Source organism: Limanda limanda, chromosome 14, assembly GCF_963576545.1.
Source record: "Limanda limanda chromosome 14, fLimLim1.1, whole genome shotgun sequence".
Lineage (NCBI taxonomy): Eukaryota > Metazoa > Chordata > Actinopteri > Pleuronectiformes > Pleuronectidae > Limanda > Limanda limanda.
This window is the reverse complement of record NC_083649.1, coordinates 18,753,501-18,768,627: the sequence shown is the minus strand read 5'-3', so window position 1 is coordinate 18,768,627 and position 15,127 is coordinate 18,753,501. Positions and strand designations below refer to the sequence as shown.

Sequence of the window (15,127 nt, the reverse complement as noted above, 5' to 3'; positions counted from 1 at the left end):
AAAATTATAATAACTGAAAAGATACTGTACATACCTGCAGGTGTAAAGGTGAATGAAGGGACTGGAGGGAAAGAAAAGAAAGAAAACAGGGTGACACCAGTTCAGAGTACTTTAGCATTAGGAAGAAATGTGCTTTAGAGTAGGAGTTATTGTTTTTGCGCCTATTCATATAACCTCAGTGTGGTGCACATCTATTTATATCGAGATCTGATGTCTACAAACATTTAAATAACAACATGTCATCTGCCTTGCCTCTGGCTCAGTGTCTGACACGTGTGTCCAGATGAAGGTTAATGGGGGTGACGGGCAACCAAAGGGAGAGGGAAGGGAGGAGAAAATAATAGTGATATTGGAGCAGACATGGTAATGGCAGTTTGACAGGCCCGTGCCTTCAAGATCTGCGCCATGTTGGGGGAATGACACTTTACAAATGAGCCACTAAAGGTCAGCCTTTGAATGTCTGCATAATCGCGAATGCAAATTTGCTCCTGAAGTCTCGGTGTCGAGGGAAGATTAGAGCGAGAGTATTTTTCAACATTTGATGTGATCTGCTTATTAGCATCTGACAATATTTTCGTTAATATCACAGAGATGACGACAGGTGTTTAGTGCGGTGGTGACATGTCGTGGCTTAATCCTTTCATCAGACACCGTCAAACATACCCAGAGAAGTAGTTGTGTATTGGGCGTACATATGTACAGGTTGCACATTTGCATTTTGAACATAAATACATCTGTCAAACACTCCTATTACTTATAACAGAGGAACACTCACCCTTGCGGATGCCGGTGTACGTGCTGCTCAGGCCACTTCTCTTCTTTCTGTGCCGGTAGAGCCAGACGCTGAAGATCATGAGGATCAACCAGCAGGTGGCGCCAATGCCACCAATAAACGCCGGCTGCCTCACCACATCCGAGATGTCAGAAAATGTGTCTCTTTCCACGCTGATGTCCATCATCTGGCCTGCAGAGTCTGAACAGAGCAAAAACAGAAGAAACACACAAACTCTTGAAAACAAAAATAGAAATGAAAAAGAACTATAAGTGGAGGTTTTAAAATGTTCAAAAATGTTAATTGGGCAACAAAGACACAAAGGTAAGCACAGAATGGTGCTTTATTCCAAATTCTGTGAACTCTATGATATGAAATATTATAGAAGTTTTCATTTCAGACTTTTACTTACTTACTTAGTTCAGAATTCTTACCAAATTGAAAGAAAGTGACGTCACTTTTGACCCCAGGCCCTGCACTGTTGCTGGCTGCGACCTCCACACTGTAGCGAATTCCCGGTGCCAGACTGGAAATGAGCACGGAGAAGGTGGAGCCGTCGACCGACTGGTTCACATGGTAGCGACTCTCATTACCCAGGCACCAGATCTGTGGAAGACGGGGATGACAGTGATCGCCTGAGGGACACACATCCGACAACACAAGAGGCACCGACAGCCTCACAAAAATGCAATTTACATTCTAACTGGAGATTCCTAGGCATTAGAGCAGGAGACGGTCGGGGGGGCTTCTTTTCTCACCTTGTACTCCTGAATGACTCCTGCCTCCTCCGGGTGTGGAGGCGGCTTCCAAGTGATGAGGATGGAAGTTCCATCGGTGCCACTCTTTGTCACTGTGACACCCTGGGGCGCTCGACTAGGAGCTGATGCAATGAAACATACTGTTAACTATACAGTCGTAAACACTCATCTGATCCTGTCTGCATCCCAGAGATGGGACTGCATCTCTGACAGATTTGCATATACAATAAAACAACATCTGTCTGCATTGTTATACAGATACAGACTGAAGGGTATTGCAAGAATTGCACCAATGTTATTCAGTCATTTCATTATTATCAGCTATTTATAGAGCAAAAATGTTGAATACTCTCCAACCGACTGACCTTCTTCCAATGTCCTAACCACCTTGACCTCGCTGTCAGCTCCCTGGAACTCGTCGAAAAAGGGACGCACTTTGAACTCGTAGATGGATCCTCGCTTCAGCTGACTGATCACCACGCCGTCCTCTCGAGGGGCGCGCACCTCCAGGAAGCTCCACTGCCCCTCGGGCTGCCCGTGCTCGGCAGACGCCCTGTACAGCACCTTGTAGCCCTGGGTGAACGGGGACTGCTGCTCGACCTTAATGCGGATGCAGAAGGAAAGCTTGAATGTCAGAATATGTAACAGCGAGAGCCACTTTTTAGAGAGATACAGTGATTCCAGTGTGGTTATAATAAAGTTTGAGGTTCACAATAAGATCTGCATGTGAGTTAAATTAACACACATCTGGGGGGGTTGAGCTTCATCTTGTGAATATTCTGCAGGAAGGATCTGTTAAAACTCATTTAATTCACTTTGCCTTTGGGGGCAATACAGATTAGCATTTTCCCCTTATCTGTGAATTTTCATTGTAAACCACAATATCAGGTCATTAATAGTTTCCTCTCAGGAAGCTCTAGTTCAAATCAAGCCAGGAGAGAATTAAGCACTTTCCATTTAAACCACACCAATTATGACAAAGGGTGCCTGTGGGGGTGGCAGGCACACACACAGGCACACGAACGCACACACACACACACACACACACACACGTGCATCCTCTGTCTTCTATCTTACTGAGGACACTCATCAGTATAATACATTCACTAACCCCTTACCCTAAACTTAAACATCACAACTAAATGCCTAACCTAAACTTAATTCTAACCCTAACCCTAAAGACAATCCTTAACTCTCAAACAGCTAATTGAAAAAGTGAGTCCTCACTCTGTAGAGTCCTTGCTTAAAATGGTCCTCACAAAGGTACAAGTACAGGAACACACACACGGTTATGTCTTCATGACTTCAGAGGACATTACGTTGAGTTACTGGAGACTTACTGAGATTTTAAGTTCAATTTAATAACACTAAGAAAAACTCACCACTGTAGAGTGGATTTATTCTCTGCTAATAAATGCTTTCACTATACTCAGTTCAAAGTGTATTTGCTCAATCCTCACTGAGAGCTCATGTTGTTTAGGAGACTGAATAAAAACATGTCAGAGACAATAAATCTGCTCTAAAACCTCCCGATAAAAAACTCTGTCAGCATCTGACTCTGTGTTGATTATTCAAAGGCCTGACCTCTCGTCTTTAAACTCATACTTTAATGTACAGTATGTGTTTACATTTGCTAGTAAAATTGAACATTTGACCTTTTCCCATATTTACCCTAACGTTGACAACTTTGCTTTTACATAATGGAGCACAGACGTGATTAATGTTAACATGGCCTGGTCCCCTTACCATCCACTGCAGCCGGACTGCCGAAGATGACAGGACGGTGGGCGTGTGCAGGTGGATGACGACATCTCCCAGTTCCCTCTGGATGTGACGATGATCCACCCCCTGCATGGTGGAAGCGCTGTCTATTGGTATCAAACAAAGAAAAGACATGAAATAGCGCAGATGAACTGAATTCAACTCATTCCAACCAAACATGAAAGTTTCCTTCAGTTTTACAGACATCTGTTCTATGGGAAGTTTTGAAAAAGTAGCCTGCACTGACCCTGTGTTCTGACAGCGTCTGAGATGAGACTGGGGTCACTGAGGCCGTAAGCATTCACCGCTCTGACCATGAAGAGGTAGACAGCTCCAGGCTTCAGGTTCCTCAGAACAAAGGTCTGTGTCTTCACGTGCTCGGCCAGGGTCACCCATCGGCTTCCTAACGTATCACTGCAGGCAGAGGTGGGAGATCAAAAATACATTATGTGGAAGCCAGACAATAGTCCTGTTATATGCAGTCAAAACACGTTGGATGTTTCATGTCTAACCTGAATGCCTCGATCAGATGAGATGTAGGTGCTGCACCGGCACCGGGGTTGTTTTTCCACAACAGGGTGACGGAGGTCCGGCTAATGTTGGTCACCTCAGGTTTAGATGGAGTGCTGGGGATCAGGTCAGGGTCTGTTTGATGAGTGGACTGGACTCCAAACTCTGCCCCAGAGATACAGACAAATTCATGAAAACACATTAAACATGACTTTTATGGTACACATTCACTGTCATAACAACTTTTTATTGTTACAATGAATGACTTTTGACTGTGTTTCCATATGAATAGCCCACCTTCTACTTGCAGGTATGCTGTCCAGGAAGCCTCTCCATTTGGACTAGAAGCCACACAAGTGTAGAAGCCTGTGTCTCCCAGCTGAGGAGAGATGAAACAGCGGCAGACATTTGTGGTTTGGATTAGCTCAGCACAGTCACTGTAAATGTTAAGTATTTACTGCTGTTTAACGTCATCCCCTACCTTAGCAGAGTGAATCTCCAGTGATCCTGTGTCTGTTGCGGACATGCGGGACTCCACTGGAGACAGCAGCTTACCGTCCTTCTTCCAGTGGACTGTGGGAGATGGAGGACCAGCGGTTTGGCATCTAAGGACGACCGAGCTGTCCATAGGAACGGTCTGGTTGATGGGTCCCTGCCTTATCACAGGAGGAGGGTGGTCTGACCCAGCTATTAGAAAACAAAAGCAGGAGCGTTTAAGACATTAGAAACACATTACACATTACAAACATTACAAACTGCACCTAAAACATTTGAGCTTTGGATCTGCACTGGAAACATCAAGAAAACCTAACCCTAACCCTAACTTCTATTGGGTGATAAACAATATAATGCCGCGGTTTAACAAAGTTTTAAAATGCCATTTGAACAATGGTGGCAATATCCTGTGGTCTGGTGAAGTCTGCTACAAACAAAACATTTCGAAAGAAAATTCAATACCCTATTTGTCTTCTTTTTTTTAATCAAAAGCCAAATATCTGCGGGTTTAAAAAATTCTCTCCCTACCACAGAACACTCCAACTAAAACATGTTCAAGGTTTTGGTGGTGGTGTTAGGGAAGTTATGGCACCTATTTGAGGTTTGAGATTGTTGGTCATTGTAAGACTGTATGGGTTACGTATATGTTAAGCCTATGGAATAAAAGAAAAGTTAGGTTAAGATTTTGGAAAGATCTTGCCTGCCTTGATGATATAGAGTTTCATGATTTATGTCTTCAATAAAATGCTTTAATTTCCTGTTGTTACCAAAGGAAAGTAGCTGTGTCTGTTAACGTCATATCATCTATCTCCAGTCTGATTCTGGTCAGTGACCTGAGTTGCACTGGTGGATTGTCCCCTGTCTCTCTCCATGCGTTGTTCTCTCTGTATCTGTACCATCGCAACTGAATAAAAGCTAAATTCCAAAAGAGCAATAAGCATAATGTCAATAGTACATTATGAAATTGGATATCTGGAATTGACATTCGCAAAAGATCAAAGCTGAAAAGAGAGAGGACGAAAAAGATGAAAGTAGAGAAAATGAAAAAGTAATTCTGCCAAAAAAAAAAAAACACCCACAAAAAAACTGAAAGACAGATAAGATGTGAAAGATACTGGAAGGAAAATTGGTAAAGAGAGAGAACAATAGCTCCGGCTGGTTGTGCAGGCAGTGGAGGAAAAAAGAAATCAACTTTTCCCCTCCAGCGGAGAGCAACTAATCGTTCATTCGGCAGCTAGGTGCTGCTGGAGCCAACTCCAATCACAACGGCAAAGCCCAATTAATAACATTCCCCCTTAGATAACGGAGCTCTCCCTCTCTCTCCCAATCCCTCTCTTACATTTTAAAACCCTGTGAATGGGGGGCAGAGGGTGCCATATAAATAAATAAATAAATAGAAATATAACCCAAAAAAGGGGTGATGGAAGCACACATTTGAAAACTGCCTGCAGTGATGCAGACTGGTTATTTCCATACAAATGCACCACTCCAAACGGGGATGAGAGGAGTGTGTGGTGGGATGGAGAGAATTTGGGGCGGAGAGAGACAGGTTCAGACAAGAGAGGAGCGCTACAGACCAATGAAAAAACTGCATCAAACACACAACGCCATCTGTTTCCACGTCCATTAACCATAACACTTTTTTTTTCCTCAGAGCGTATACCTCTCATTTCCCTGCTAGGTGGCTGCAGAGCGCAGACTAAGAGCAGCAGATTATCCATTATAACTAAGAGGGCTGCACCGAACTACTCAGTGTGGAGAAGCAGGCAATGTCTGCTTAACCCTTAGGCACTTACCTTCATTAATTTAATATATGTACATACTGTAGTACAAAATTACCCAGACACATGTATTCCTGATCACACAGGTCATTTAACTGGGAGTCTGTAGACTTTCTCGATGGTTTGTAATTACTGGTGAGGGCCTCCGAGCGGATTTAAATTGCTTTTTTCAAACAATTAACACAGTTATTTCTTCATCTAGGATTTATTTGACAGTCCCTCAGACGCACGTTCATATAAAGGTACCTATGATCAAAATCGTGTGTCAATCCTGCAGACTTAATTCACACATATCTCCAGGCAAAAGGGACAGAGACGATGTATTAATTCAAACTAGACTCACAAATGATAATTGTTCTACTTCCCCTTGATCTCTTGAGGTATATAACTTTATTGTGACTTCACCCCTAAGATTTTGTGCCCCCCCTGTCAAAGAAACGAGGGCGGGGCTAAGGCACCCCTCCCCCAAACACACATAGCCTACTACACACCAATTAGCTTACTAAGGCTGTTATCATCATTGTCTAGCTATTAGCTACAACTCCAGGAGAAGAACAGAGATTTTTCGATAGAAATGACCATTAAAATAGAGGCTGCTCTCGTCTGAAACAGTTTGAACCGCCGGCAGCAGTGACTGGTGCTGAGACAACCATGGTCTCTGTCTCTCCCAGTTCAAACAGTGTGAGTGTAAGAGACAGCTGAGGAGCAAGAGTGTGGTGGTTTAGGGGTTTTGTTTCAGCATAGATGAGTGTAGATTTCCTGAATCCTGCTCCCGAGCGTTCCCTGTAGTGTTCGATTAGAAGGTGTTAACTTTTCCATGCATATATAAAATATCATAAGCCATGTTCAAGCCATGAATATAGATTTTTTTTCTATAAATGTTGTAATAAATGTGATGCTGAAACCAGCAGTGATATATTTAATCAAAAAACACATTAAAGTGTGCGGTATCTCTTTAAACGTTTCACCGTTAAGAAGTTGTATCTTCAGTCATGTGAAGTGAGACTAAACATAACACACAATCGCCATGGGGACAGGAGAACAACACGTTCTGAAATCCCTCCCCTGACAGTTAGTAGCCAAGGCCAACTGCAACACCTGAGGGATGCATCTCCCACCAGCCTGCAACGTGGGCCAATTTGTAGCCTCACATACCTGCTAAGAACTGCAGCAGAAACGAATAACGCTCATTCAAGGCGAGTACGCTCATGAGGCATTTTATTCAAAGGACAAAAAAAAAAGAAATGTGGAGCTATAAATGTGCAGAACAAAAAGTCCCACCCCACCAGCCACCCCTCTGCCCGACATCACTCCTTCCCCTTCACTCACAGTCTGTGACCTCCAGCAGTGCTTTGGTAATAACACTGCCAGCGATGTTGAGAGCCTGGCAGCTGTAGAAGCCGCCATCCGAGTGCTGAACATCAGTAATGGTCAAACTGCCCATCTGGGAGACGGACAGGCGGCTGTAGGGCTGCGGCGGCTGGTAAGAGAACAGGAGACTCTGAGAGAGGAGAGAGAGAGAAAGAGGGAGAGAGATCACAGAGTTGGGAACCCTGTTCATGAGCGAGGATTTTAGCGCGATGACAGACTGAGGGTCACTCTCACCTCGCTGCCTTCCCTCTGCCAGAAGATGGCTGGCTGCGGGTTGCCGGTGGCCTCGCACTGGAAGGTGACCGTCCTGCCCACCGTCACCACCTGGTTCCTGGGGCGTATGGCAAATGCTGGGGGCACTGCAGAGGAAGAGACGCCCTAATTACCTGGCAGCCTGACACAGTTTCACCATTTCTAAAAACATCAGTGTGCTTGGAAAGCTCAAGGAATAAAGCAGTTTAAGTGTGTAAGTGGCAACATCAGTCACTATGTACCTTTGTTTGAATAGAAAAATAGCAATTTTTTTAAAATTCATTTACCCACACATGACATGAACTACATACTGTATTGGTGGACGGAATTACAGTGTTGATAGGACAATGACAGGGGCTCATGATTTCCTGTGGCTGTCTGATGGTGGATGACGGATGGATGACAACTTACCGGTATTGACTACAAGGGAAAAACACAAAACAGAGCAGTGTAATGAATAACCAGAATGAACACGGGGATATGCAGATGCAATGACACACTCAACAATATTGGCACGTTTGAATGAGTCAGCACAATGGAAAAGGCATGGAAGAAACGGTCAGTCATATAAGGATTGCAAGGAGAAGGGTACCTTCAACTGTGTTTTTTCATCTGGATTGACTGTTATCAGGCCTTCCCACATATGACACATCTATCTATCTATCTATCTATCTATCTATCTATCTATCTATCTATCTATCTATCTATCTATCTATCTATCTATCTATCTATCTATCTATCTATCTATCTATCTATCTATCTATCTATCTATCTATCTATCTATCTATCTATCTATCTATCTATCTATCTATCTATCTATCTATCTATCTATCTATCTATCTATCTATCTATCTATCTATCTATCTACCTATTCCTCTATCTTCAAAATGCTGATAACATGCATAACAGAACAGACCCTCTGCACCTACTGAGCTCAATGCAATAAATGAGTGATAACAGGCTGCTGAAACTACTCTCGGTTTGGTTGGCTCCTGTGGCTTCGGAGATAGTGAAGGTCGGCCACTAATCAGAGGGTTGGTGGTTCCATCCCCAAAAATGCCCCTGGTGGCTGTGGTGACAATGTGAATGTTGTGATAGACAAAAATGCTGCTGAGAAGAACCTGGTGAATGTGTGTGAGTGTCTCAATGTAACTTTCACTGTAATAAGACTGGAGAAGCACAATTAACCATATTACCAGCTTGCATGTGGACAGATGGACATTTTTGGTCTGAACAATATACATTTTATTTTATTGAACACATTTCCGTACGTCAAAGAAGACAAAGCACCTTGAGCACTGTTAAGTCCCAATTAGACCCAGCAGGCTTGTTGATAATGAGGTGTGAAAAGAAAATGTAATTGTGTGGTTTGAGTTACATAGCCAGTCGGCCTTGAGGCACATTTAGGCAAAGATACTATCCCCTAATGAGGACATAAACCTGTGAGGTCTGAGGATAATGTCTGAAAGGAGAGGTGAAGGGGCGAGCTGGCCGTGCTGTGCGGCGCTCTGCTCTCCTAAATGGAGCTGCTCAGAGACACATTCTCAGGCGGGGACAACTCTTGACATCTGTAAACTAGATTTATAATGAAATGAGGGGCTAGCTAACCCGCTTGTTTTGGAAGTACTGCGAGGAGATGACTGTGGTTATTGCACAACATTCTTGTGTTCAAAGAATGTTTTTTAGAAAAGTGAAGTGCACAACTTTGCGTAGGGGCCCAAAAAGCTGGGTCTTATAAGCAGCCTGTCTGGGGAGACATGTTTCATGTTTTAGCTGTTTGATTGGATTTATCTAAAAGGTTTCTCCCAAGTTAGTGTCTGCAAGCTTACAGATAATTTTAATGAGTGCAATGAAGAAGAGTCATTTCATTTCAGACTTGGAAACTGTGCAAAACCTTCAAATGAGCTTTTAAAGCTCCTTGGCCTGCTGTATTTGTTTCAAATGGCAAATGTTTAATATCAAAGAAATGCTTCAAGTCTGTAAAAATACTTCTGTGGTTAAGGCTACCGCCACGATTGAGCCAGACAGAGATTTTATTTTTAAATTTAATAATGAAACACACATTCACGTAGATGGCTCTCTTGTTTCCTCCCACAATGCAATTTTCGCTCATCTGCCATTTATTGCTGCCCTTTTCTCATTCACTGCCCAAATGGGCTTTACTCCCCCATAATGCTTGCTTTCTCAGGTTTTGGGAGGGAGAGGAAGACGGTGTAATTGGAACCATGTAATTTCCCAGCATGCGACGAGCCCTGCCTTATCTTTAATTAAGTCCTACTGTCCTCGCAGTCCAAGACACCCACTGTGTCACTGCACTGCATGTTTATGTGCATAGATATGTCTGTAGGCGACCATGAGAGGTGTCTCACCGCTCATTTCCTGTGACTGATTAAAAAAATTAAAGGCTGTCATTGTGGCAGGACAGCTCAGACCAAACAGATCCATCCTCGGTGGCCGCATAAACATTTACTCTGCATCCTCTTCTCAGTTTACGCAGCACATTACCCTGAGACATACTGTAAACAAAGTGCTGCAGAGTCCTATACTGCTTATTATTAGTATATAGAGCTAGCGACTGCTACAGACATTATGCGACCTCCAGCCAGGAAGTACAAAGAAAACTCAAATACCCCAGGGATGATTCTGCCTGTCAGGACTGTGTTGAGAGAAACTGCAGCTCAAGGCGCAATAATGAAAACTAGGTCATAAATTGAAAATTGGAGACTTTAAAGACAGACGTTTTGCAAAGTCCTTGAAAATAAATGTTGAGGCCCCGAAAGCAGCGTGTGAACAGGATGAAGTATGGAAATGAAGGCGGCAGTAGAGTTAGAGGACATTACATGAGAGGGTCGGGTTGTACTGACCGTGTACAGTGAGCGTGGCGGAGGTCTCAGACTTCCCAACCATGTTCTCCACCACGCACGTGTACGAGCCCTCATCCAAGGATGTCACTTGGCGAAGTGTCAAGGTGTGGTCCTCTAGGATTTCAAATCTGCAGGGAAGACGGACACACACCATCAGGAGATGTTGAAAACTCAGTGACACTGTGTTTTCATGTTAAATTTGCTGCATGTAGAGTGAATTTGTGCATTACCTGCCCTTAGGGAGCTCAGAATCATCCTTCCTCCAGCGGATATTGGGAACGGGGTCTCCTTGAACCACGCAACGGAACTCTACGCTCTCGTCTGCCAACACCACCACACTGCTGGGCCGCTTTACAAAGGTTGGGCGCTCTGGAGGGCAACATGATAGCTTAGCTCATATCATTTACATCCTTTACTTGAGAGATATCTTTGTGTAATTTCTATATCTCAGATGCTACTGTTTAATACACTGTTAAGTAAGGTGTAATATTAGATGATGTCTCATTTAATTTTTGTATACTTTTAAAACAACATGTTTTTTAATCAAGGTACTTGGGTTGACCAGAAAATATTGAAAATGTTTAAGTAATGTTTAGCTTCAATTAATATTTGACCTTGTCCATTCTTTTTATTTTTATTTTAAAGGCAGAATCAAATATGAATAAATAGGAAATATTTGGCAAAATGTGCAAAATCTAATAAACATTGCAACTAGAATAGAACAGTATCCTTGAATTCAGCCAAGCTGCACCAAATTTCACATCAACATCACTTATATTTTTCATTCATGAGTCATTTCTTAGGAAAAACGCCCAATCTTGAAATGTTAAAGAAAGTGAAGGGGAAAAAAATCCAGCATCCACCGCCTGATCCGAATCCACAGCAAATTGAATGGGTTCTTCCATGACCCATTCCACAGCGTTTCCCCAAGTTTTGCAGAAATGGGCTCAATAACTTTAGCCTGAACATGCTAAAAATCAAACAAATACATTAAAAAACAAATGGGCAGGGTTGAAAACTCTTGGTGGAGGTTGTTATTATTATCGACTCTGAGAAACTGAGATATTCTAGTGATAATCCTCTGACAATCTCCAAAGTCATTTATTATGCACAACCTGTAGAACAATGTGTTTTGACCTGTTTCTGCATTCAGGAGGATTATTCTCACAGCCTTGAACGGCTCTATGAAGCACTGCACCGCACACTCCCAACCTGTACCAAGGTCATCGAACTGTGTGATACAGATAAGAGCTCTATTCTGATGGGAAATGTTGAGAACATAAAAGACAGAGGGTTGGAGAATGGAATCGAGCGTTTGTGGGTGGGAGTTGTCGGAGGGAGGGCATATTGTAAGGTTCGAGAGCCTGTGGCGCCGGATACTTCTGCGTGGTTGGTTTGGAAACCTCTCCACAGCTTGATGGTAGTCCAGCATAATCGACGTTAGTTAATGGGTTATTACACCCCGGTGACAGAGACCTCACACAGCGCACTGGCAGAGTAAACCAGTGAGCACTGTGAGGGCCACTCGGACTAAGTGAAGTACTGTGTCATGCAAATCAACAAAGCTGCAAGTTTGTACCCAGCACGGTGAGCTCGGCGATCTCGCTCTCCCTCTCCCCCACCATGTTGGTTCCTACGCAGATGTATTTCCCCGCATCGCTCTTCCTGGTGTTGGTGATCATCAGCTTGCCACCGCGGATCTGAAAGAAAGCACACAACATATTTGTTCAGCTGTGTTTGCAGAAGACCCCACATGTGTGGCTTATGCCAGAGTGTGGCACATTTGTGACGAGTGTAAATAATACACATTCGATTTGTACATTTTGCAGGATGCCACCCATGTCTAATCACATCTTCCGTCTGAAAATACACACCACATTCTTATGCACCCGATGGCAAGTGGTGTAGTCTGTATCCGCGTGCTTGTGCATGCCTCTCTTTATCTAAGGAATAGAATTTGCGTTGCCTTTCAAGCTGCATAGAAGGTCATCCATTAGAAAATTACATAATTCATATCTAGTGCTACATTAGCACAGAACCCAGGGAACAAAGACAGCACGTCTTTGTAGATCCGCTCCTCAGATGTTCAGTCGGCGTACTTTGCCTTTCTCAAACTTTTTAGCTCCTCGTACACACACACACATACCGACACACATACACACACACTCATAAAGGAACCCTGACACACACACAACAAAGAGGTGAAAGATATACTGCATGCTCTCCACGCTGCTTTCAGCCTTTTCATATCCTATCCACCACACGCCCCCACACACTATCATAGCTGTCTTCTCGATGCTTTTGGATGTGAGCTGCTGTATTGATAGGGCGCAGACACCCCGTGTTAGAGGTGATGCCCTGGCAACAGCGAGCGTGCAGGAAAATAAAGCAGCAAAATCGAGCGATCCGAAGACCTCAAAACAAACGCAAAGAAATCCCTCACAAGCAAACATCTATAAAACTCCAGGGCATCAACTTCAATTAAACTTTCAGCCTCCTTATTATGATTTAAGGTAGCGGTGTGTGTCTCTAGACAGCTGGCGGTGGCCCGGCTCTGTTATTTCTTTAAAAGAGGTCAGGGGTCAGGGCTGCCTGCAGCGCCGTGTCCATAAAGCATGCGGGGGATTCTGTGTCGTGCTAGACTGCACCTTGCTCAGTGGGCACTCTCCACTCGCCGGCTCGCCGATGGAATACATCATTAAATTGCTGCTGCAAGGATGAAACCCCAACAGCCTTTCATTTATTAGTCATCCTGCTCCGGGCTAACCTTCCACCACAAGCAGCTCACACACCGTCCACCAGATAAATAACAACTAGCAGTCGCCTAACTACGGCTGACGTCCAAGAGCTGCTGCAAATTACGCGGTTTTTAGGAGGAAGATTTAACGAACTGTGGTGCAGCTTGTGGTTGTGCAGCATGCACTGCTCATACACAGTGCAACCCGCCAGTAATCACAAGGAAACTATGTGTGTGTGTGTGTGTGTGTGTGTGTGTGTGTGTGTGTGTGTGTGTGTGTGTGTGTGTGTGTGTGTGTGTGTGTGTGTGTGTGCGAGGGGGTGGTTTGGTGAGCTGGTATTGCCGACTCAGCAAGTCTTCAGTGGAACCGGTGGATTAGGTTTGGATTCCCGTTGGAGCTGATGCTAAAATGTATTTCGGTACAGTAACAGGAGTGTCTATACTGTCACTGATGAGCCATAGATGACGCCTGACGTTGATGATGGAAACCCAGCGCATATGATTGCATGTTTTGTAATAACTGGTACAGATAGTAAATGTATCTTACAGATATTTATAGGAAGAAGGAGAAACACCCGCACACACTCAATTTTGTTAATACTGAATTAGTAGTTTTTTTCTGATATTGGACGAGAGAGGCAGTACACCCTGGACAGGTTGCCAGCCTAATGCAGCGAGAAACCACCATTCAGACACACATTCACACCTATGGACAACTTAGAGTCTCCAGTTAACCCTTAGCATCTATCTGCATGTGTTTGGAGTCTGGGATGAAGCCAGAATAACCTGAGAAAACCAACAAAGACATGGAGAGAAAATCCAAACTCCTGTTGCAACTGTGCAAACCAGTGCCACCACCGTGTCGCCCGAAAACAATTCATCAGCTTATCTACACATAAAAGAAAAGATAATTGCACTAAATTGAAACAAAGTTACTAACACAGACATGCAGTTTTCTTTGTCTAAGTACTTGATTGTCAGTGGGTAGATCTATTATTGGTTCATAATCTTTTCCATGCTGTTTTTTAATATCATGAAGTGAGGTTATCCACAAAAAGATCTGAGCATCAGATTCACTGAGCATCCAAGGACACTCAGCCTGCCGGGTATTTGTAATATTTGTCCCCAGATGAACCAATATCAAATATTTGTGGCGTGTAATTGTGTCAGCATGCCTGCATAAGTAATCCTCCAGGACTGCAAAGACCATCTTGCCCTAACCAATGTCTTTGACTAATGTTATACTTACTGTTCTGCAACTGTTTTCTGTAAATACTGCTGCACCAGCAACTTTTAGCAGCTGATTAAAGAGCAGACTTAGAACTTTTTTTATTTCCATTTACTGACCCATCGTCATTTTTAGCAGCAATTCCGTTGCTAAGAAATCCAAGTGTGGTTTGTCTCTCCTCCATCTCGGACACTGAAACCTCAACTTCCATCTCTGCTCTGTTTTCAATCTTTTCTTTCTCTTTTTGCTACTGCCTTATACATGTATTTTTCCTTAGGGCACACACGAGCTGCTTGGAGTGTGATTTAAATGTATTTCTCTGCATAAAATGGCTGGACATTTTAATTACATTCTGTAAATCCCACTTATACATACGAGAACCTTCTAAAAATTGTCGTGAGGTATTAACTCACAACTTTATGTCCATATCAGTATTAATAAACGACGGTCCACACCACGAGGGACCATCAAGAATCACTTGCTGTGGACTCATTTGGTCTTTGTACAGTGTAAGTGATGTCTTTGAGTGAACTCTCACGGCAAAGACATATTTCCATATAGAAAAGATGATTAGGGAGGACAAAGACAGGCATGCAGA

The 15,127-nt window shown here is 43.4% G+C and overlaps 1 pseudogene; it reads right to left on the bottom strand.

The window, feature by feature from the left end:
* LOC133018999 (roundabout homolog 1-like) overlaps positions 1-15,127 on the bottom strand; it is an 87,639-nt pseudogene that overhangs the window by 7,352 nt on the left and 65,160 nt on the right.